This window comes from Pleurodeles waltl, chromosome 5 (assembly GCF_031143425.1).
Source record: "Pleurodeles waltl isolate 20211129_DDA chromosome 5, aPleWal1.hap1.20221129, whole genome shotgun sequence".
Taxonomy (NCBI): domain Eukaryota; kingdom Metazoa; phylum Chordata; class Amphibia; order Caudata; family Salamandridae; genus Pleurodeles; species Pleurodeles waltl.
Window position 1 is genome coordinate 1877362494 of NC_090444.1, and position 23909 is coordinate 1877386402.

At 50.4% G+C, this 23909-nt stretch overlaps 1 protein-coding gene across 1 annotated transcript in view; it reads right to left on the reverse strand.

Annotated features, from left to right (window-relative positions):
* The window catches only part of LOC138296921 (zinc finger protein 300-like), a 61747-nt gene extending 40606 nt beyond the window's left edge, over positions 1 to 21141 (reverse strand). Inside the window, exon 1 of the mRNA XM_069236443.1 lies at positions 20596 to 21141. The gene's annotated coding sequence lies outside the window, so the exon portion shown is untranslated. The remainder of the gene's footprint in view (positions 1 to 20595) is intronic.
* Positions 21142 to 23909: the final 2768 nt, after the last annotated feature.

The following is a 23909-nucleotide window of genomic DNA, read 5'->3' on the forward strand; positions in this document are numbered from 1 at the left end:
TATTCTCAGGAGGGCCTTTGCCACTGCAGGAGCTGTAGTGGTCCTTAAAGGAATTGCTTCAGGGTATCTTGTGGCATGGTCCACTACCACCAAGATAAACCTATTGCCTGAAGTAGTAGGAGGGTCAAGGGGGCCAACTATGTCAACCCCTACCCTTTCAAAGGGAACCCCAACCACAGGCAGTGGAATAAGGGGTGCCTTTGGAGTGCCACCTGTCTTGCCACTGGCTTGACAGGTTTCACAGGACTTACAAAAATCTTTTGTGTCCTCTGACATTCTAGGCCAATGAAATAAGGGAACAAGTCTGTCCCAAGTTTTCATTTGTCCCAGATGCCCAGCTAGGGGAATGTCGTGGGCAAGAGTTAGGAGGAACTTTCTGTACTCCTGAGGAATCACTAATCTCCTGGCAGCTCCAGGTTTAGGATCCCTTGCCTCAGTGTACAAGAGGTTGTCCTCCCAGTAAACTCTGTGAGAGTCACTGACATCCCCATTAGCCTGTTTGACAGCTTGCTGTCTGAGACCCTCTAATGTGGGACAGGTTTGCTGTGCCACACTCAGCTCCTCCCTGGCAGGCCCCCCTTCACCCAAAAGCTCAGCAGTATCTGCTTCCAGCTCCTCTGGTGTAGGTTCTGCACAGGGAGGGAATTCTTCTTCCTCAGAAGTAGAATCCACTGTAGAGGGAGGGATAGTAGGAAGTTGTTTGTTTCTACTAGCCCTAGCTTTAGGGAGCACTTGGTCCATTGTTCCAGGATCCAAGCTTCCCTGTCCTTTTTGCTTTTTGGCCTGAGCCCTTGTCAAAGCAAAAATATGCCCTGGGATGCCCAGCATTGCTGCATGGGCCTCCAACTCCACATCTGACCAAGCTGATGTCTCCAAATCATTTCCTAGTAGACAGTCTACAGGTAAATCTGTGGCTACCACAACTTTCTTTGGACCAGTAACCCCCCCCCCCCAGTTGAGATTTACAACAGCCATGGGGTGGCTAAGTGTGTTGTTGGGAGCATCGGTTACTTGGTACTGGTGACCAAGTAGGTGTTGTTCAGGGTGTACCAGTTTCTCTATGACTATAGTCACACTGGCACCAGTGTCCCTGTAGGCCTGAACCTAAACACCATTTATTAGGGGTAGCTGCTTGTACTTATCCATATTAAGGGGACAAGCAACTAAGGTGGCTAAATCAATAGCCCCCTCAGAGACTAACACAGCCTCTGTGGTCTCCCTAACAAGACCAACCCCAACTAAGTTACCAAAAGTGAGCCCAGCTACTCCCTTGGATTGGCTATTAGTAGGTTTGCTCCCACCACCACTGCTATTAGTAGGGGCACTAGGTGTAGCAGTAGGGGTTGTAGTGGTAGGAGGCTTGGTGCTTTTCTTTGGACAACTGGGATCTGTTGTCCAATGGCCTTTTACTTTACATAAATAGCACCATGGTTTCTTTTCTTTGTTTTGATTAAAAGAGGATTTGGGCCCACCACCCCCACCAGAGTGTTTTTGTGGGCCTGATGAAGACTCATTTTTAGATTTGTCCCCACCCTTGTCAGAAGACTTACCATCCTTCTTTTTGTTGCCATCTTTGTCACCCCCTGTATGAACTTCTGTTCACCCTTGTTCTGACCCATTTGTCTGCCTTCTTTCCCAATTCTTGGGGAGAGGTCAGATCAGAGTCCACCAAGTACTGGTGCAACAAATCAGACACACAATTATTAAGAATATGCTCTCTCAGGATCAAGTTATACAGGCTTTCAAAATCAGTAACTTTACTGCCTTGTAACCACCCCTCCAAGGCCTTCACTGAATGGTCAAAGAAAGCAACCCAGTCTTGTGAAGATTCCTTTTTGGTCTCTCTGAACTTTATCCTGTATTGTTCAGTGGTTAAGCCATAACCATCCAGGAGTGCATTCTTAAGTACTGTAAAATTATTGGCATCACTTTCTTTCACAGTAAGGAGCCTATCCCTACCTTTTCCACTAAATGATAGCCATAGGATAGCAGCCCACTGCTTTTGAGGGACATCCTGTACAGCACAGGCCCTCTCAAGTGCAGCAAACCACTTGTTAATGTCATCCCCCTCCTTATAAGGGGGAACTATCTTGTGCAGATTCCTGGAATCATGCTCTTTTGCAGGATGACTATGGGGACTACTGCTGCTGCCACCATGGGTTTCTAAACCCAACTTCTGTCTTTCCTTCTCTAATTCTAAAGACTGTCTATCCAAATCCAGCTGTTGCTTTTTAAGCTTCAGTCTGGTTTATTCCACCCTCAACTTATTGAGTTCCCTTTCTAACAATCTGTCATCAGGGTTGGTGGGAGGGACATTCCTAGATACAGAGGTATGATGGGAATGAACAGAAGGAGACCTGTCCCTTACAGAGGTCAACCTAACAGCTTGGCTGACAGTGTAATGTGAGAGCACATCATCTGTATGATGTGACTCCACCTCAGTACCAACTATGCTAGACTGTCTAGTAATGGGCAGGCTAAGAAGTTTCTTTCCTGAACCTTTTCCTGGGGGAGTCCCTGGATCAGATTGGGAACCATTAGCTACTTTTTCAACAGATGGGGCACTTTTAGCCTTATCTTGTTCTCTAAGCATGTTAAGTAACAATTCCAAGGAAGGATTCTTCCCTACACTCAAACCTCTCTCTATACAGAGACTCCTTGCTCCTTTCCAGCTAAGGTGGTGTAGGAGGCTGGACTGGCTTGTAGTGAGTACCAAGGGGTACTTGCACCTTGCACCAGGCCCAGTTATCCCTTATTAGTGTATAGGGTGTCTAGCAGCTTAGGCTGATAGATAATGGTAGCTTAGCAGAGCAGCTTAGGCTGAACTAGGAGACGTGTGAAGCTACTACAGTACCACTTAGTGTCATATGCACAATATCATAAGAAAACACAATACACAGTTATACTAAAAATAAAGGTACTTTATTTTTATGACAATATGCCAAAGTATCTTAGAGTGTACCCTCAGTGAGAGGATAGGAAATATACACAAGATATATATACACAATAGCAAAAATATGCAGTATAGTCTTAGAAAACAGTGCAAACAATGTATAGTTACAATAGGATGCAATGGGGAAACATAGGGATAGGGGCAACACAAACCATATACTCCAAAAGTGGAATGCGAACCACGAATGGACCCCAAACCTATGTGACCTTGTAGAGGGTCGCTGGGACTATTAGAAAATAGTGAGAGTTAGCAAAATAACCCTCCCCAAGACCCTGAAAAGTGAGTGCAAAGTGCACTAAAATTCCCCTAAGGACAAAGAAGTCGTGTTAGAGGAATAATGCAGGAAAGACACAAACCAGCAATGCAACAACTGTGGATTTCCAACCTAGGGTACCTGTGGAACAAGGGGACCAAGTCCAAAAGTCACAAGCAAGTCGGAGATGGGCAGATGCCCAGGAAATGCCAGCTGCGGGTGCAAAGAAGCTTCTACTGGACAGAAGAAGCTGAGGTTTCTGCAGGAACGAAAAGGGCTAGAGACTTCCCCTTTGGTGGACGGATCCCTCTCACCGTGGAGAGTCGTGCAGAAGTGTTTTGCCGCCGAAAGGACGCCAACAAGCCTTGCTAGCTGCAAATCGTGCGTTTGGCGTTTTTGGACGCTGCTGGGGCCCAGGAGGGACCAGGAGGTCGCAAATTGGACCTGAAGAGAGAGGGGACGTCGAGCAAGACAAAGAGCCCTCACTGAAGCAGGTAGCACCCGGAGAAGTGCCAGAAACAGGCACTACGAGGATGCGTGAAACGGTGCTCGCCGAAGTTGCACAAAGGAGTCCCACGTCGCCGGAGACCAACTTAGAAAGTCGTGCAATGCAGGTTAGAGTGCCGTGGACCCAGGCTTGGCTGTGCACAAAGGATTTCCGCCGGAAGTGCACAGGGGCCGGAGTAGCTGCAAAGTCGCGGTTCCCAGCAATGCAGCCCAGCGAGGTGAGGCAAGGACTTACCTCCACCAAACTTGGGCTGAAGAGTCACTGGACTGTGGGGGTCACTTGGACAGAGTCGCTGGATTCGAGAGACCTCGCTCGTCGTGCTGAGAGGAGACCCAAGGGACCGGTAATGCAGCTTTTTGGTGCCTGCGGTTGCAGGGGGAAGATTCCGTCGACCCACGGGAGATTTCTTCGGAGCTTCTGGTGCAGAGAGGAGGCAGGCTATCCCCACAGCATGCACAAGCAGGAAAACAGTCGAGAAGGCGGCAGGATCAGCGTTACAGAGTTGCAGTAGTCGTCTTTGCTACTATGTTGCAGGTTTTGCAGGCTTCCAGCGCAGTCAGCAGTCGATTCCTTATCAGAAGGTGAAGAGAGAGATGCAGAGGAACTCGGCTGAGCTCATGCATTCGTTATCTGAAGTTTCCCCAGAGACAGAGACCCTAAATAGCCAGAAAAGAGGGTTTGGCTACTTAGGAGAGAGGATAGGCTAGCAACACCTGAAGGAGCCTATCACAAGGAGTCTCTGACGTCACCTGGTGGCACTGGCCACTCAGAGCAGTCCAGTGTGCCAGCAGCACCTCTGTTTCCAAGATGGCAGAGGTCTGGAGCACACTGGAGGAGCTCTGGACACCTCCCAGGGGAGGTGCAGGTCAGGGGAGTGGTCACTCCCCTTTCCTTTGTCCAGTTTCGCGCCAGAGCAGGGCTAAGGGGTCCCCTGAACCGGTGTAGACTGGCTTATGCAGAATTGGGCACATCTGTGCCCAAGAAAGCATTTCCAGAGGCTGGGGGAGGCTACTCCTCCCCTGCCTTCACACCATTTTCCAAAGGGAGAGGGTGTCACACCCTCTCTCAGAGGAAGTTCTTTGTTCTGCCATCCTGGGCCAGGCCTGGCTGGACCCCAGGAGGGCAGATGCCTGTCTGAGGGATTGGCAGCAGCAGCAGCTGCAGTGAAACCCCAGGAAGGGCAGTTTGGCAGCACCAGGGTCTGTGCTACAGACCACTGGGATCATGCCAACTATGCCAGGATGGCATAGAGGGGGCAATTCCATGATCATAGACATGTTACATGGCCATATTCGGAGTTACCATTGTGAAGCTACATATAGCTAGTGACCTATATGTAGTGCACGCGTGTAATGGTGTCCCCGCACTCACAAAGTTCAGGGAATTGGCTCTGAACAATGTGGGGGCACCTTGGCTAGTGCCAGGGTGCCCTCACACTAAGTAACTTTGCACCTAACCTTTACCAGGTAAAGGTTAGACATATAGGTGACTTATAAGTTACTTAAGTGCAGTGTAAAATGGCTGTGAAATAACGTGGACGTTATTTCACTCAGGCTGCAGTGGCAGGCCTGTGTAAGAATTGACAGAGCTCCCTATGGGTGGCAAAAGAAATGCTGCAGCCCATAGGGATCTCCTGGAACCCCAATACCCTGGGTACCTCAGTACCATATACTAGGGAATTATAAGGGTGTTCCAGTAAGCCAATGTAAGTTGGTAAAAATGGTCACTAGCCTGTTAGTGACAATTTGGAAAGAAATGAGAGAGCATAACCACTGAGGTTCTGATTAGCAGAGCCTCAGTGAGACAGTTAGTCACTACACAGGTAACACATTCAGGCACACTTATGAGCACTGGGGCCCTGGGTTACCAGGGTCCCAGTGACACATACAACTAAAACAACATATATACAGTGAAAAATGGGGGTAACATGCCAGGCAAGATGGTACTTTCCTACAGGTGGTCATATGCAATCTTAGACAGGTCAACATTTTGGCCTGTGCCAGACATTTTTGGAGAGAGTTAAAGTGATAGAAAAAGAGAAAAAAGTTTGTCAGAGCTGTTTAGAAAGACAGAAAAAACTTTTTAAACTTTTTGAAAGTTTAGAAGTACTTTTCAGCACTTTAGAAAAGAGTGAAAAGAGGAAATGCAAAACTTTTTAGCTATGTGTACACACACTGAACTTGTTTTGTATATTTTTCTCTTATGAAAAGTACAATGACAAAAGTGGTAAGTAGTCTCAAAGCACTTATCCCACCGCTGCACAACCAATGTAGGAGGCTGGACTGGCTTGTAGTGAGTACCAAGGGGTACTTGCACCTTGCACCAGGCCCAGTTATCCCTTATTAGTGTATAGGGTGTCTAGCAGCATAGGCTGATAGATAATGGTAGCTTAGCAGAGCAGCTTAGGCTGAACTAGGAGACGAGTGAAGCTCCTACAGTACCACCAGTGTCACTTGCACAATATCATAAGAAAACACAATACACAGTTATACTAAAAATAAAGGTACTTTATTTTTATGACAATATGCCAAAGTATCTCAGAGTGTACCCTCAGTGAGAGGATAGGAAATATACACAAGATATATGTACACAATACCAAAAATATGCAGTATAGTCTTAGAAAACAGTGCAAACAATGTATAGTTACAATAGGATGCAAAGGGGACACATAGGGATAGGGGCAACACAAACCATATTCTCCAAAAGTGGAATGCGAACCACGAATGGACCCCAAACCTATGTGACCTGGTAGAGGGTCGCTGGGACTATTAGAAAATAGTGAGGGTTAGAAAAATAGCCCACCCCAAGACCCTGAAAAGTGAGTGCAAAGTGCACTAAAGTTCCCCTAAGGACATAGAAGTCGTGATAGAGGAATAATGCAAGAAAGACACAAACCAACAATGCAACAACGATGGATTTCCAATCTAGGGTACCTGTGGAACAAGGGGACCAAGTCCAAAAGTCACGAGCAAGTCGGAGATGGGCAGATGCCCAGGAAATGCCAGCTGTGGGTGCAAAGAAGCTTCTACTGGACAGAAGAAGCTGAGGTTTCTGCAGGAACGAAAAGGGCTAGAGACTTCCCCTTTGGTGGACGGATCCCTCTCGCCGTGGAGAGTCGTGCAGAAGTGCGTTCCCGCCGAAAGACCGCCAACAAGCTTTGCTAGCTGCAAATCGTGCGGTAAGCGTTTTTGGATGCTGCTGTGGCCCAGGAAGAACCAGGATGTCGCAAATTGCGTCAGGAGAGAGAGGGGACGTAGAGCAAGACAAGGAGCCCTCTCAGCAGCAGGTAGCACCCGGAGAAGTGCCAGAAACAGGCACTACGAGGATGCGTGAAACGGTGCTCACCCGAAGTTACACAAAGGAGTCCCACGTCGCCGGAGACCAACTTAGAAAGTCGTGCAATGCAGGTTAGAGTGCCGTGGACACAGGCTTGGCTGTGCACAAAGGATTTCCGCCGGAAGTGCACAGAGGCCAGAGTAGCTGCAAAAGTCGCGGTTCCCAGCAATGCAGTCTGGCGTGGGGAGGCAAGGACTTACCTCCACCAAACTTGGACTGAAGAGTCACTGGACTGTGGGGGTCACTTGGACACAGTTGCTGGATTCAAGGGACCTCGCTCGTCGTGCTGAGAGGAGACCCAAGGGACCGGTAATGCAGCTTTTTGGTGCCTGCGGTTGCAGGGGGAAGATTCCGTCGACCCACGGGAGATTTCTTCGGAGCTTCTAGTGCAGAGAGGAGGCAGACTACCCCCACAGCATGCACCACCAGGAAAACAGTCGAGAAGGCGGCAGGATCAGCGTTACAGAGTTGCAGTAGTCGTCTTAGCTACTTTGTTGCAGTTTTGCAGGCTTCCAGCGCGGTCAGCAGTCGATTCCTTGGCAGAAGGTGAAGAGAGATGCAGAGGAACTCTGATGAGCTCTTGCATTCGTTATCTAAAGTTTCCCCAGAGACAGAGACCCTAAATAGCCAGAAAAGAGGGTTTGGCTACCTAGGAGAGAGGATAGGCTCCTTCAGGTGTTGCTAGCCTATCAGAAGGAGTCTCTGACGTCACCTGGTGGCACTGGCCACTCAGAGCAGTCCAGTGTGCCAGCAGCACCTCTGTTTCCAAGATGGCAGAGGTCTGGAGCACACTGGAGGAGCTCTGGACACCTCCCAGGGGAGGTGCAGGTCAGGGGAGTGGTCACTCCCCTTTCCTTTGTCCAGTTTCGCGCCAGAGCAGGGCTAAGGGGTCCCCTGAACCGGTGTAGACTGGCTTATGCAGAATTGGGCACATCTGTGCCCAAGAAAGCATTTCCAGAGGCTGGGGGAGGCTACTCCTCCCCTGCCTTCACACCATTTTCCAAAGGGAGAGGGTGTAACACCCTCTCTCAGAGGAAGTCCTTTGTTCTGCCATCCTGGGACAAGCCTGGCTTGACCCCAGGAGGGCAGAAACCTGTCTGAGGGGTTGGCAGCAGCAGCAGCTGCAGTGAAACCTCAGGAAAGGCAGTTTGGCAGTACCAGGGTCTGTGCTACAGACCACTGGGATCATGGGATTGTGCCAACTATGCCAGGATGGCATAGAGGGGGCAATTCCATGATCATAGACATGTTACATGGCCATATTGGGAGTTACCATTGGGAAGCTACATATAGGTAGGGACCTATATGTAGTGCACGCGTGTAATGGTGTCCCCGCACTCACAAGGTCCGGGGAATTGGCCCTGAACAATGTGGGGGCACCTTGGCTAGTGCCAGGGTGCCCTCACACTAAGTAACTTTGCACCTAACCTTTACCAGGTAAAGGTTAGACATATAGGTGACTTATAAGTTACTTAAGTGCAGTGTAAAATGGCTGTGAAATAACGTGGACGTTATTTCACTCAGGCTGCAGTGGCAGGCCTGTGTAAGAATTGTCAGAGCTCCCTATGGGTGGCAAAAGAAATGCTGCAGCCCATAGGGATGTCCTGGAACCCCAATACCCTGGGTACCTCAGTACCATATACTAGGGAATTATAAGGGTGTTCCAGTAAGCCAATGTAAATTGGTAAAATTGGTCACTAGCCTGTTAGTGACAATTTGAAAGAAATGAGAGAGCATAACCACTGAGGTTCTGATTAGCAGAGCCTCAGTGAGACAGTTAGTCACTACACAGGTAACACATTCAGGCACACTTATGAGCACTGGGGCCCTGGAGAACAGGGTCCCAGTGACACATACAACTAAAACAACATATATACAGTGAAAAATGGGGGTAACATGCCAGGCAAGATGGTACTTTCCTACACTGGGGACCAGGATGTTGCCCCTTGGAGGAGGAGACAGAGGGGGTGCTCAGCAACTCAGAAAGCCCCCACAGAAGCAGGCAGCACCCGCAGAAGTACCGGAGCAGGCACTTAGAAGATTAGTGAACCGGAGCCCAGGCAGAGTCACAAAAGAGGGTCCCACGACGGAGTCTAGCTCAGAGGGTTCAGCACTGCAGGACGGAGTGCTGGGGACCCAGGCTAGGCTGTGCACAAAGGAATCCTTGGAGAAGTTCACAGAAGCCAGAGCAGCTGCAAATCACGCAGTACACAGGTTTGCAGTCTAGCGTGGGAGGCAAGGACTTACCGCCATCAAACTTGGACTGAAGGATCACTGGACTGTGGGGGTCACTTGGATAAAGCTCCTGTGTTCCAGGGACCACGCTCGTCGAGATGAGAAGGGACCCAGAGGACTGGTGATGCAGACGTTTGGTGCCTGCGTTAGTAGGGGGAAGACTCCGTCAACCCATGGGAGATTTCTTCGGGATTTCCAGTGCAGGGTGAAGGCAGACAGCCCTCAGAGCATGCACCACCAGGAAGCAGTCGAGAAAGCCGGCAGGATTAGGCGCTACAATGTTGCTGGTAGTCGTCTTGCTACTTTGTTGCGTCCTGGAGCAGTCAGCGGTCGATCCTTGGCAGAAGTCGAAGAGGGAAGTGCAGAGGAACTCTGGTGAGCTCTTGCATTCGTTATCTGAAGAATACCCCTGAGGAGAGACCCTAAATAGCCAGAAAAGGAGGTTTGGCTACCAACAAGGAGGACTAGCTACCAAGAAAGCTAAGAGCCTATCAAAGGGGGTCTCTGACGTCACCTGCTGGCACTGGCCACTCAGAGCAGTCCAGTGTGCCCCCAACACTTCTGTTTCCAAGATGGCAGAGGCCTGGGACACAATGGGGGAGCTCTGGGGTACCTCTGGTCAGGGGAGTTGTCACTCCCCTTTCCTTTGTCCAGTTTTGCGCCAGAGCAGGGCTGGGGGATCCCTGAACCGGTGTAGACTGGCTTATGCAGAGATGGGCACCATCTGTGCCCATCAAAGCATTTCCAGAGGCTGGGGGAGGCTACTCCTCCCCAGCACTTCACACCTATTTCCAAAGGGAGAGGGTGTAACACCCTCTCTCAGAGGAAATCCTTTGTTCTGCCTTCCTGGGACGGGGCTTCCCAGACCCCAGGAGGGAAGAATCCTGTCTGAGGGGTTGGCGGCGGCAGCAGCAGCTGCAGTGGAAACCCCGGAAAGGCAGTGTGGCAGTACCCGGGTTCTGTGCTAGAGACCCGGGGGATCATGGAATTGTACCCCCAATACCAGAATGGTATTGGGGTGACAATTCCATGATCTTAGACATGTTACATGGCCATGTTCGGAGTTACCATTGTGACGCTATACATAGGAAGTGACCTATGTATAATGAACGCATGTAATGGTGTCCCCGCTCTCACAAAGTCCGGGGAATTCGCCCTGAACGATGTGGGGGCACCTTGGCTAGTGCCAGGGTGCCCACACACTACGGGGGTGATTCTGATTCTGGCGGGCGGCGGAGGCCGCCCGCCAGAATTCCGCCCTCCAAAATACCGCGCCGCGGTCAAAAGACCGCGGCGGGTATTTCAAGTTTTCCCCTGGGCTGGCGGGCGGCCGCCAAAAGGCCGCCCGCCAGCCCAGGGGAAAACGACCTTCCCACGAGGATGCCGGCTCGTAATCGAGCCGGCGGAGTGGGAAGGTGCGACGGGTGCATTTGCACCCGTCGCGTATTTCACTGTCTGCCAAGCAGACAGTGAAATACTTGTAGGGGCCCTCTTACGGGGGCCCCTGCAGTGCCCATGCCAGTGGCATGGGCACTGCAGGGGCCCCCAGGGGTCCCGCGACCCCCCTACCGCCATCCGGTTCCCGGCGGGCGGACCGCCGGGAACTGGATGGCGGTAGGGGGGGGTCGGAATCCCCTCGGCGGCGCAGCTAGCTGCGCCGCCTTGGAGGATTCAACAGGGCAGCGGTACACTGGCGGGAGCCCGCCAGTGTTGCCGGTCTGACCGCGGCTTTACCGCCACGGTCAGAATGCCCTGCGGGGCACCGCCGGCCTGTCGGCGGTGCTCCCGCCGACCCTGGCCCCGGCGGTCTAAGACCGCCGGGGTCAGAATCACCCCCTAAGTAACTTAGCACCCAACCTTCACCAAGTGAGGGTTAGACATACAGGTGACTTATAAGTTACTTGTGTGCAGTGAAAAATGGCTGTGAAATAACGTGGATGTTATTTCACTCAGGCTGCCGTGTCAGGTCTGTTTAAGAATTGCCTGAGCTCCCTATGGGTGGCAAAAGAAATGCTGCAGCCCATAGGGATCTCCCGGAACCCCAATACCCTGGGTACCTAAGTACCATATACAAGGGAATTATATGGGTGTATCAGTGTGCCAATGAGAATTGGTAAATTAGTCACTAGTCTGCAGTGACAAATTTGGAGAGCAGAGAGAGCATAAACACTGAGGTTCTGGTTAGCAGAGCCTCAGTGATTCAGTTAGGCACCACGCAGGGAACACATACAGAGCACATACTATGAGCACTGTGGTCCTGCCTAGCAGGATCCCAGTGACACAAGAGCTAAAACAACATACATACAGTGAAAAATGGGTGTAACATGCCAGCCAAGATGGTACTTTCCTACACAACGCCCCCCCCCCCCAAACGAAGGACAATAAGACTAGCCTTGTCCAGATGAGTCTTCATTGTCTAAGTGGAAATATCTGGAGAGTCCATCTGCATTGGTTTGGGTACTCCCAGGTCTATGTTCCACTGTATAGTCCATTCCCTGTAGAGATATGGACCACCTCAACAATTCAGGGTTTTCACCTTTCATTTGCTTTAGCCAAAGCAGAGGTTTGTGGTCTGTCTGAACAAAAAAGTGAGTACCAAACAGGTATGGCCTCAACTTTTTAAGTGCCCAGACCACAGCAAAGGCCTCCCTCTCTATGGCAGCCCAACACTTTTCTCTAGGGGTCAACCTTCTGGTGATAAAAGCAACTGGTTGATCCTGGCCCTCAGAATTCAGTTGTGATAGTACTGCCCCTACCCCTAATTCAGATGCATCAGTTTGAACAATGCATTTCTTGGAGTAACATGGGCTTTTTAGGACAGGTACGGAGCACACATCCTGTTTGAGCTCCTCCAAAGCTTTCTGACAGCTGGCTGTCCATAATACCTTTTTAGGCATTTTCTTGCTAGTGAGATCATTAAGAGGGGCTGCTATGGAGCCATAATTCTTGATGAATCTCCTATAGTACCCTGTGAGGCCTAAAAAGGCTCTCACCTGGGTCTGTGTTGTAAGGGGAACCCAATCCATGATTGTTTGGATATTACCCTGTAGTGGTGCAATCTGTTCTCCACCTACAAGGTGGCCCAGATAAACCACTTTCCCCTGCCCTATCTGGCACTTTGAGGCCTTGATAGTGAGGCCTGCCTTTTGCAGGGCCTCTAAAACTTTGCACAGGTGGACCAGGTGATCATCCCAGGTTGAGCTAAAGACAGCAATATCATCCAGACATGCTGCACTGAAAGCCTCCAACCCTTGCAGGACTGTATTCACCAACCTCTGAAAAGTGGCAGGTGCATTTTTCAAACCAAAGGGCATTACTGTGGATTGTAGTGCCCTCCTATGGTAGAAAATGCAGTCTTTGGTTTAGCATCTTCTGCCAATCTAATCTGCCAATATCCTGCAGTTAGATCAAAAGTGCTAAGATACTTGGCAGAAGCCAGTGTATCAATGAGCTCATCTGCCCTGTGTATAGGGTGAGCATCAGTTTTTGTTACCTGATTGAGCCCTCTGTAATCTACACAAAACCTCATCTCCCTCTTTCCATCTTTGGTGTGAGGTTTTGGTACAAGCACAACTGGGCTACCCCAGGGGCTTTCTGAAGGTTCAATCACCCCTAAATCCAACATTTTCTGCACCTCTTGTTTAATGCAGTCTCTGACATGGTCAGGCTGCCTATAAATTTTACTTTTGACAGGCAGGCTGTCTCCAGTGTCAATTGTGTGTTCACGCCAGGATGTTGTACCTGGTACAAGTGAAAAGAGGTCTGAAAATTGGCTTAGGAGATTGATGCAGATGTCTTTCTGTTCTGCCGTCAGACAATCTGCTAAAACTACTCCCTCCACTAAGGCATCCGCTCCAGTGGTGGGGAAGAGATCTGGGAGAGGGGCACTCTCTTCTTCCTGTCCCTCACCTGTTGCCATGAGCAGGATGAGATCAGCCCTGTCATAGTAGGGTTTTAGGCGGTTGACATGAATCACCCTAAGGGGACTCCTGGCAGTGCCCAGGTCTACCAAATAGGTAACCTCATCCTTCTTCCCAACAATTAGATGGAGGTGACTCCATTTGTCCTGGAGTGCTCTTGGGGCCACAGGCTCCAATACCCACACCTTCTGTCCTGGTTGGTACTGGATCAGAACAGTCTTCTGGTCATGCCATTGCTTTTGTAGCTCTTGGCGGGCCTGAAGGTTTTTACTGGCCTTTTTCATGTACTCAGCCATTCTGGATCTTAGGCCAAGTACATAGTCTACTATGTCCTGTTTAGGAGCTTTTAAAGGTTGTTCCCAACCCTCCTTCACAAGAGTAAGTGGACCTCTTACAGGGTGCCCAAAGAGGAGTTCCAAGGGGCTGAAGACCACTCCTTTCTGGGGTACCTCCCTGTACGCAAAAAGGAGGCAAGGTAACAGGACATCCCATCTCCTCCTGAGTTTTTCAGGGAGTCTCATTATCATACCTTTGAAAGTTTTATTAAACTTCTCTACTAGTCCATTAGTATGTGGATGATAAGGTGTGGTGAACTTGTAGGTAACACCACACTCCTTCCACATTGCTTTTAGGTATGCAGACATGAAGTTGCTACCTCTGTCTGACACCAACTCTTTAGGAAAACCCACCCTGGAAAAGATTCCCAGGAGGGCCTTTGCCACTGCAGGAGCTGTAGTAGTCCTTAGAGGTATGGCTTCAGGATATCTTGTGGCATGGTCCACTGCCACCAAGATAAATCTATTTCCTGAAGCAGTAGGAGGATCAAGGGGGCCAACTATGTCAACCCCTACCCTTTCGAAGGGCACCCCAACCACTGGAAGTGGAATTAGAGGGGCCTTTGGAGTGCCACCAGTCTTGCCACTGGCTTGGCAGGTCACTCAGGACTTACAAAAATATTTTACGTCCTCTAACATATGAGGCCAGTGAAACAAGGGGACAAGTCTTTCCCAAATTTTCGTCTGACCCAAATGCCCAGCCAAAGGAATGTCATGTGCTAAGGTGAGAAGAAACTCTCTTTACTGCAGGGGAATGACCAATCTCCTGACAGCTCCAGGTTTTGGGTCCCTTGACTCTGTGTACAAGAGGTTGTCTTCCCAGTACACCCTATGACTGTCACTGACATCCCCATTCTGCTGCTTGACAGCTTGCTGTCTGAGACCCTCTAATGTGGGACAGGTTTGCTGTGCCACACTCAGCTCTTCCCTGGCAGGCCGCCCACCACCCAAAAGCTCAGAAGTGTCTGCTGCCAGCTCCTCTGGCGTAGGTTCTGCATAGGGAGAGAATTCCTCTTCCTCAAAAGGGGAATAATCTGTAGAGTGTGGGATAGTGGGTAGGGATTTACCCTTGCTACCCCTAGCTTTAGGGAGCACTTGGTCCATTGTTCCAGGATCCAAGTTACCCTATTCTTTTTGCTTCCTGGCCTGGGCCCTTGTTAAAGCAAAAATATGCCCAGCACTGCATGGGCCTCCAACTCCACTTCTGCCCAAGCTGATGTCTCCAAATCATTTCATTGTAGACAGTCTACAGGTATATCTGAGGCAACTACAACTTTCTTTGGACCAGTAACCACCCCCCCCTGTTGAGATTCACAACAGCCATGGGGTGGCTAAGAGTGTTGTTATGAGCGTCTGTCACTTGGTACTGCTGACCAAGTAGGTGTTGATCAGGGTGGACCAGTTTTTCTATCACCATAGTTACACTGGCTCCTGTGTCCCTGTAGGCCTCAACCTCAACACCATTGATTAGGGGTAGTTGCTTGTACTTATCCATATTAAGGGGACAAGCAGCCAAGGTGGCAAAATCAACGCCACCATCAGAGACTAAAACAGCCTCTGTGGTCTCCCTAACAAGACCAACCCCAACTACATTTCCAATGGTGAGCCCAGGTACACCCTTGGATTGGCTATTAGTAGTAGATTTCCCACCACCACTGCTATTACTAGGGGCACTAGAATTTGCAGCAGGGGTTGTGGTGGTGGGAGGTTTGGTGTTTTTCTTTGGACAAGTGGAATCACTTGCCCAATGGCCTTTGACTTTACACAAATAACACCAAGGCTTTTTTGGTTGATTATTAGAAGAGGATTTGGACCCACCACCCCCATAGGGTTTTTGTGGGCCTGATGAAGACTCAGAATGATTACTATTGTCCGCACCCTTCTCAGAAGACTTGCTATCCTTGTCACCCCCTGTATGAACTTTTCTGTTCACCCTTGTTCTGACCCATTTGTCTGCCTTCTTTCCCAATTCTTGGGAAGAGGTCAGATCAGAGTCCACTAGGTATTGGTGCAACAAGTCAGACACACAATTGTTAAGAATATGCTCTCTCAGAATAAGATTGTACGGGCTTTCATAGTCAGAAACTTTACTGCCATGCAACCACCCCTCCAAGGCCTTCACTGAACAGTCCACAAACTCTGTCCAGTCTTGAGAAGACTCTTTTCTGGTGTCTCTGAACTTAATCCTGTATTGTTCAGTGGTTAAGACAAATCCATCCAAGAGTGCATCTTTCAAAACTTTGAAGTTATTGGCATCACTTTCTCTAACAGTAAGGAGCCTATTCCTACCCTTTCCAGTGCAAGATACCCACACAATAGCAGCCCACTGCCTTTGAGGGACCAACTGTACCATACAGGCCCTCTCAAGTGCAGCAAACCACTTATTAATGTCATCCCCCTCCTTGTAAGGGGGGACTATCTTGTGCAGATTCATGGAATCTTGCTCTTTAACAGGATTGCTATCAGAAATACTGCTGCTGCCACCATGGGGAACTAACCCCATCCTCTGTCTTTCCCTCTCTATGTCTAGGGATTCCCTATCTAAGGCCAGCTGCTGCTGTTTAAGCTTCAGTCTGGTCTCTTCAACCCTCAACATTTTGAGTTCCCTTTCTAACAAGTTATCCTCAGGTTGGGTGGGTTGGGAATGTTTGGACACAGAGGAAATGTGGGAAGTTTCAGAGGGAGACCTGTCCCTAACTGTCTGGACCCTAGTAACCTGGCTTCTAGGGGTGAAAGATGCCCTACTGTTGTGGGAGCCTCTATCACTACCAGTATCACTAGGTGCCCTGCTAGGGGGCAGGACCTGGTAAGAACCCTCCCCAGCTTTCTTATGGAACTCCCCTGAGTCAGACTGGGAAGCTTCCCCATTTTCTAACCTCTCCTGAGATGGGCCAGACTGGGTCTGGTCATCTACAATGAGCATGTTAAAGAGAAACTTTTGTAGGATTCTTACCTATACTCAAACCTCTATCCAGGCAGAGACCCCTCAAACTTTTATAGTTTAAACTCTCATATGTTGCATTAACAGTTTGGGGAGTGGGCTCTACAACAGACATGATAGTATAGGTTTAAGGATAGTGAGAAAGAAAAAAGTTTTAGAACTTTAGAAAGCATAGAAAAAATGTTTTCAAACTTTTAGAAGTTTTCAAAAACTTTTCAGAACTTTGTTAAAAGTTTTAGAATAGAAAAGTAAGCTTTTTTGGTTAAGTGTACATATACTGAACTATTTGGTATATGATTCTCTTATGAAAAGTACCAAATGACAAAGTGGTAAAGCAGTTGCAAGTACTTATCCCACTGCTGCCACCAATGTAGGAGGCTGGCCTGGCTTATAGTGGGTACCTTGTGGTACTTACACCCTGTGCCAGGTCCAGTTATCCCATATTAGTGTAGAAGAGGTGTTTCTAGCAGCTTAGGCTGATAGAAGGTAGCTATGGCAAAGCAGCTTAGGCTGAACTAGGAGACATGCAAAGCTCCTACTATACCACTAGTGTCATATGCTCAATATCATAAGAAAACACAACACACATAGTTACTAAAAATAAAGTGCCAAAAGTATCTCAGTGAGTACCCTCAGTTAGAAGGTAAGTAATATACACAAGTCATATGTACACAAACCCAAAACAGGTAAGTAATAATAAGAAAAGTAATGCAAACAGTGTAGAATTACAATAGGTGAACATAGGTCTAGGGGCAACACCAACCATATACTCCAAAAGTGGAATGCGAACCACAAATGGACCCCAGAACTATGGGGGCTTGTAGAGGGTCGCTGGGGTTGTAAGAAAACAGTCAGGGTGTCCAAGATACCCCACCCCAAGACCCTAAAAAGTAGGAGTAAAGTACACCTACTACCCCAATAGGACACAGTAGTCGTGATAGGGGGATTCTGCAAGAACCACAAACACCAACAAAGCACTGAAGACGGATTCCTGGACCTGAGGACCTGCAAGGCAAGGGGACCAAATCCAAGAGTCGCAAAAGTGTCCAGGGGGGGCAGGAACCCAGGAAACCCCGTATGAAGGTGCAAGAAGGCTGCCTCTGGGTGGAAGAAGCTAAGGATTCTGCAACAACGAAAAGGGCTAGGAACTTCTCTTTTGGATGGAAGATGTCCCACAGCATGCTAGATGTTGCAGAAGTGTTTCCATGCAGAAATACCGCAAACAAGCCTTGCTAGCTGCAAGGGTCATGGTAGAGGTTTTTGGGTGCTGCTGGGGTACAGGAAGGACCAGGATGTCGCCCCTTGGAGGAGGAGACAGAGGAGGCGCTCAGCAACTTAGAGAGCCCCCACAGAAGCAGGCAGCACCCGCAGAAGTACTGGAGCAGGCACTAAGAAGATTTGTGAACCAGAGTCCACGCAGAGTCACAATGGACGGCCCCACGACATCAGAGTCCAACTCTGAGGGTTGAGCACTGCAGGACGGAGCGCTGGGGACCCAGGCTAGGCTGTGCACAAAGGAATCCTTGGAGAAGTGCAGAGAAGCCGGAGCAGCTGCAAATCACGCAGTACACAGGTTTGCAGTCTAGCGTGGGGCGGCAAGGACTTACCTCCACCAAACTTGGACTGAAGGATCACTGGACTGTGGGGGTCACTTGGATAAAGCTCCTGTGTTCCAGGGACCACAGTCGTCAAGATTAGAGGGGACCCAGAGGACCGGTGATGCAGAAGTTTGGTGTCTGCGTTAGCAGGGGGAAGACTCCGTCAACCCACGGGAGATTTCTTTAGGATTTCCAGTGCAGGGTGAAGGCAGACAGCCCTCAGAGCATGCACCACCAGGAAGCAGTCGAGAAAGCAGGCAGGATTAGACGCTACAATGTTGCTGGTAGTCGTCTTGCTAATTTGTGGCGTCTGGCAGTCAGTGGTCGATCCTTGGCAGAAGTCGAAGAGGAAGTGCAGAGGAACTCTGGTGAGCTCTTGCATTCGTTATCTGAAGAATACCCCAGAGGAGAGACCCTAAACAGCCAGAAAAGGAGGTTTGGCTACCAAGAAAGGTAAAAGCCTATCAGAGGGGGTCTCTGACGTCACCTGCTGGCACTGGCCACTCAGAGCAGTCCAGTGTGCCCCCAACACCTCTGTTTCCAAGATGGCAGAGGTCTGGGACACACTGGAGGAGCTCTGGGTACCTCCCCTGGGAGGTACTGGTCAGGGGAGTGGTCACTCCCCTTTCCTTTGTCCAGTTTAGTGCCAGAGCAGGGCTGGGGGATCCCTGAACCGGTGTAGACTGGCTTATGCAGATATGGGCACCATCTGTGCCCATCAAAGCATTTCCAGAGGCTGGGGGAGGCTACTCCTCCCCAGCCCTTCACACCTATTTCCAAAGGGAGAGGGTGTAACACCCTCTCTCAGAGGAAATCCTTTGTTCTGCCTTCCTGGGCTGGGGCTGCCCAGACCACAGGAGGGCAAAATCCTGTCTGAGGGGTTGGCAGCAGCAGCTGCAGTGGAAACCCCGGAAAGGCAATTTGGCAGTACCCGGGTTCTATGCTAGAGACCCGGGGGATCATGGAATTGTACCCCCAATACCAGAATGGTATTGGAGGGACAATTCCATGATCTTAGACATGGTACATGGCCATGTTCGGAGTTACCATTGTGACGCTATACATAGGTAGGGACCTATGTATAGTGCACGCGTGTAATGGTGTCCCTGCACTCACAAAGTCCGGGGAATTTGCCCTGAACGATGTGGAGGCACCTTGGCTAGTGCCAGGGTGCCCACACCCTAAGTAACTTGGCACCCAACCATCACCAAGTGAGGGTTAGACATATAGGTGACTTATAAGTTACTTAAGTGCAGTGGTAAATGGCTGTGAAATAACGTGGACGTTATTTCACTCAGGCTGCACTGGCAGGCCTGTGTAAGAATTGCCTGAGCTCCCTATGGATGGCAAAAGAAATACTGCAGCCCATAGGGATCTCCTGGAACCCCAATACCCTGGGTACCTAAGTACCATATACAAGGGAATTATATGGGTGTACCAGGGTGCCAATGAGAATTGGTAAATTTAGTCACTAGGCTGCAGTGACAAAATTAGAAAGCAGAGAGAGAATAAACACTGAGGTTCTGGTTAGCAGAGCCTCAGTGAGACAGTTAGGCACCACACAGGGATCACATACAGGGCACATACTATGATCACTGGGGTCCTGCCTAGCAGAATCCCAGTGACACAAGGACTAAAAACAACATACATACAGTGAAAAATGGGGGTAACATGCCAGGCAAGATGGTACTTTCCTATACTTAGCACAAACAGGGTGGAACAAAAGGGTGTATCTTGCCTTAGTGCAAGGATCTTAAAAACTACAAGTCATTCATATTGTGGTATGGGGAACTGTGTAAGGGTCAGATAAGTATTTGCACAAGGAAGGGCTACCATGAGCAGCTCGCAACATATAATCTCTTGTTGTGCAGAAAGATAGATATGGTGAATGACGTCAGTGTAACTTACCCACCCATGAGGCCAAAAAGCGCACATGATTCTTTCCAGAGGCACTCTCCCTTATTATCTTATCTGTACTGCTTGTAGTTGCTTACTTCAATGCTGAACTTTAGACCACAGTTTGTGGCTTTTACAGTATAAATGCTGAACCACAACTTTGAACTTCAGTCATGGCCTCTATGTTGAGACTGCCTGTTGTTCCCAGCTGAAAATCGATTAAACCTATATTGCTGTGTCAAATTGATTTGTCTTATTTTATTGACAGATTTCCCTCTAACACTCCGCAGCTCGAGGCTCCCACTGTCCCAGGCTCTCACCGCAGCTCGAAGCTCCCACTGTCCTCTCACATCCGAGGCTCCCACTGTCCCAGGCTCACTCACTGTCCGAGGCTCTCACCGCAGCTCAAGGCTCCCACTGTCCGAGGCTCACTCACTGTCCCAGCCACACTCACTGTCCGAGGCTCCCACCGCAGCTCGAGGCTCCGACTGTCCCAGCCTCACTCACTGTTCAAGGCTCCCACTGTCCAAGGCTCACTCACTGTCCCAGACTCCCACCGCAGCTCCAGGCTCCCACTGTCCTCTCACATCCGAGGCTCCCACTGTCCCAGGCTCACTCACTGTCCGAGGATCCCTCCGCAGCTCGAGGCTCCCACTGTCCCAGGCCCACTCACTGTCCCAGGCTCTCACCGCAGCTCGAGGCTCCCACTGTCCCAGGCTCACTCACTGTCCGAGACTCACTCACTGTCCCAGGCTCCCACCGCAGCTCGAGGCTCCCACTGTCCGAGGCTCACTCACTGTCCCAGGATCCCATAGCAGCTCGAGGCTCCCACTGTCCGAAACTCACTCACTGTCCCAGACTCCCACCGCAGCTCGGGGCTCCCACTGTCCCAGCCTCACTCACTGTCCGAGGCTCCCACTGTCCCAGGATCCCACCGCAGCTCGAGGCTCCAACTGTCCTCTCACATCCCAGGCTCCCACTGTCCCAGGCTCACTCACTGACCGAGGATCCCTCCGCAGCTCGAGGCTCCAACTGTCCCAGGCCCACTCACTGTCCCAGGCTCCCACCGCAGCTCGGGGCTCCCACTGTCCCAGCCTCACTCACTGTCCGAGACTCACTCACTGTCCCAGACTCCCACCGCAGCTCGAGGCTCCCACTGTCCCAGGATCACCCACTGTCCCAGGATCCCACCGCAGCTCGAGGCTCCAACTGTCCTCTCACATCCCAGGCTCCCACTGTCCCAGGCTCACTCACTGTCCCAGGCTCTCACCGCAGCTCGAGGCTCCCACTGTCCCAGGCTCACTCACTGTCCGAGGCTCGAGGCTCCCACTGTCCTCTCGCTGTCCGAGGCTCCCACCGCTCTCTTCCGGATTAAACCCTGCAGGGCCGAGTTCCTGCACTCTGCGGGCTCGGATTGGCTGAAAACCTGCTCGCTCCCATTGGTTGCTGCTAAAACGGAACGTAGGCGACCTCCGCGCGCTGCTTCCGATAAACAGCGGGAACGCGCGAGGCTGACAGCCTTCTGACTACCATTGGCTGCTGATAAACAGCTTGGGCTCTGTAGGAAAGTACCCTCTTGCCTGGCATGTTACCGCCATATTTCACTGTATATATGTTGTTTTAGTTGTATGTGTCACTGGGACCCTAGCAGCCAGGGCCCCAGTGCTCATAAGTGTGCCTGGATGTGTTACCTGTGTTATGACTAACTGTCTCACTGAGGCTCTGCTAATCAGAACCTCAGTGGTTAAGACAGTTAAGTTTTATGACAATATGCCAAAGTATCTCAGAGTGTACCCTCAGAGTGAGGATAGCAAATATACACAAGTTATATGTACACAATACCAAAAATATGCAGTATAGTCTTAGAAAACAGTGTAAACAATGTATAGTTACAATAGGATGCAATGGGGAAACATAGGGGTAGGGGCAACACAAACCATATACTCCAGAAGTAGAATGCGAACCACGAATGGACCCCAAACCTATGTGACCTTGTAGAGGGTCGCTGGGACTATTAGAAAATAGTGAGAGTTAGCAAAATAACCCTCCCCAAGACCCTGAAAAGTGAGTGCAAAGTGCACTAAAGTTCCCCTAAGGACAAAAGAGTAGTGTTAGAGGAATAATGCAGGAAAGACACAAACCAGCAATGCAACAACTGTGGATTTCCAATCTAGGGTACCTGTGGAACAAGGGGACCAAGTCCAAAAGTCACAAGCAAGTCGGAGATGGGCAGATGCCCAGGAAATGCCAGCTGCGGGTGCAAAGAAGCTTCGACTGGACAGAAGAAGCTGAGGTTTCTGCAGGAACGAAAAGGGCTAGAGACTTCCCCTTTGGTGGACGGATCCCTCTCGCCTTGGAGAGTCGTGCAGAAGTGTTTTCCCGCCGGAAGGACGCCAACAAGCCTTGCTACACGCAAATCGTGCGTTTGGCGTTTTTGGACGCTGCTGGGGCCCAGGAGGGACCAGGAGGTCGCAAATTGGACCTGAAGAGAGAGGGGACGTCGAGCAAGACAAGGACCCCTCACTGAAGCAGGTAGCACCCGGAGAAGTGCCAGAAACAGGCACTACGAGGATGCGTGAAACGGTGCTCGCCGAAGTTGCACAAAGGAGTCCCACGTCGCCGGAGACCAACTTCGAAAGTCGTGCAATGCAGGTTAGAGTGCCGTGGACCCAGGCTTGGCTGTGCACAAAGGATTTCCACCGGAAGTGCACAGGGGCCGGAGTAGCTGCAAAGTCGCGGTTCCCAGCAATGCAGCCCAGCGAGGTGAGGCAAGGACTTACCTCCACCAAACTTGGACTGAAGAGTCACTGGACTGTGGGGGTCACTTGGACAGAGTCGCTGGATTCGAGGGACCTCGCTCGTCGTGCTGAGAGGAGACCCAAGGGACCGGTAATGCAGCTTTTTGGTGCCTGCGGTTGCAGCGGGAAGATTCCGTCGACCCACGGGAGATTTCTTCGGAGCTTCTGGTGCAGAGAGGAGGCAGGCTACCCCCACAGCATGCACAAGCAGGAAAACAGTCGAGAAGGCGGCAGGATCAGCGTTACAGAGTTGCAGTAGTCGTCTTTGCTACTATGTTGCAGGTTTGCAGGCTTCCAGCGCGGTCAGCGGTCAATTCCTTATCAGAAGGTGAAGAGAGAGATGCAGAGGAACTCGGCTGAGCTCATGCATTCGTTATCTAAAGTTTCCCCAGAGACAGAGACCCTAAATAGCCAGAAAAGAGGGTTTGGCTACCTAGGAGAGAGGAAAGGCTACTAACACCTGAAGGAGCCTATCAGCAGGAGTCTCTGACGTCACCTGGTGGCACTGGCCACTCAGAGCAGCCCAGTGTGCCAGCAGCACCTCTGTTTCCAAGATGGCAGAGGTCTGGAGCACACTGGAGGAGCTCTGGACACCTCCCAGGGGAGGTGCAGGTCAGGGGAGTGGTCACTCCCCTTTCCTTTGTCCAGTTTCGTGCCAGAGCAGGGGCTAAGGGGTCCCTGAACCGGTGTAGACTGGCTTATGCAGAATTGGGCACCTCTGTGCCCAACAAAGCATTTCCAGAGGCTGGGGGAGGCTACTCCTCCCCTGCCTTCACACCATTTTCCAAAGGGAGAGGGTGTCACACCCTCTCTCAGAGGAAGTTCTTTGTTCTGCCATCCTGGGCCAGGCCTGGCTGGACCCCAGGAGGGCAGCTGCCTGTCTGAGGGGTTGGCAGCAGCAGCAGCTGCAGTGAAACCCCAGGAAGGGCAGTCTGGCAGTACCAGGGTCTGTGCTACAGACCACTGGGATCATGGAATTGTACCAACAATGCCAGGATGGCATAGAGGGGGCAATTCCATGATCATAGACATGTTACATGGCCATATTCGGAGTTACCATGGTGAAGCTACATATAGGTAGTGACCTATATGTAGTGCACGCGTGTAATGGTGTCCCCGCACTCACAAAGTTCAGT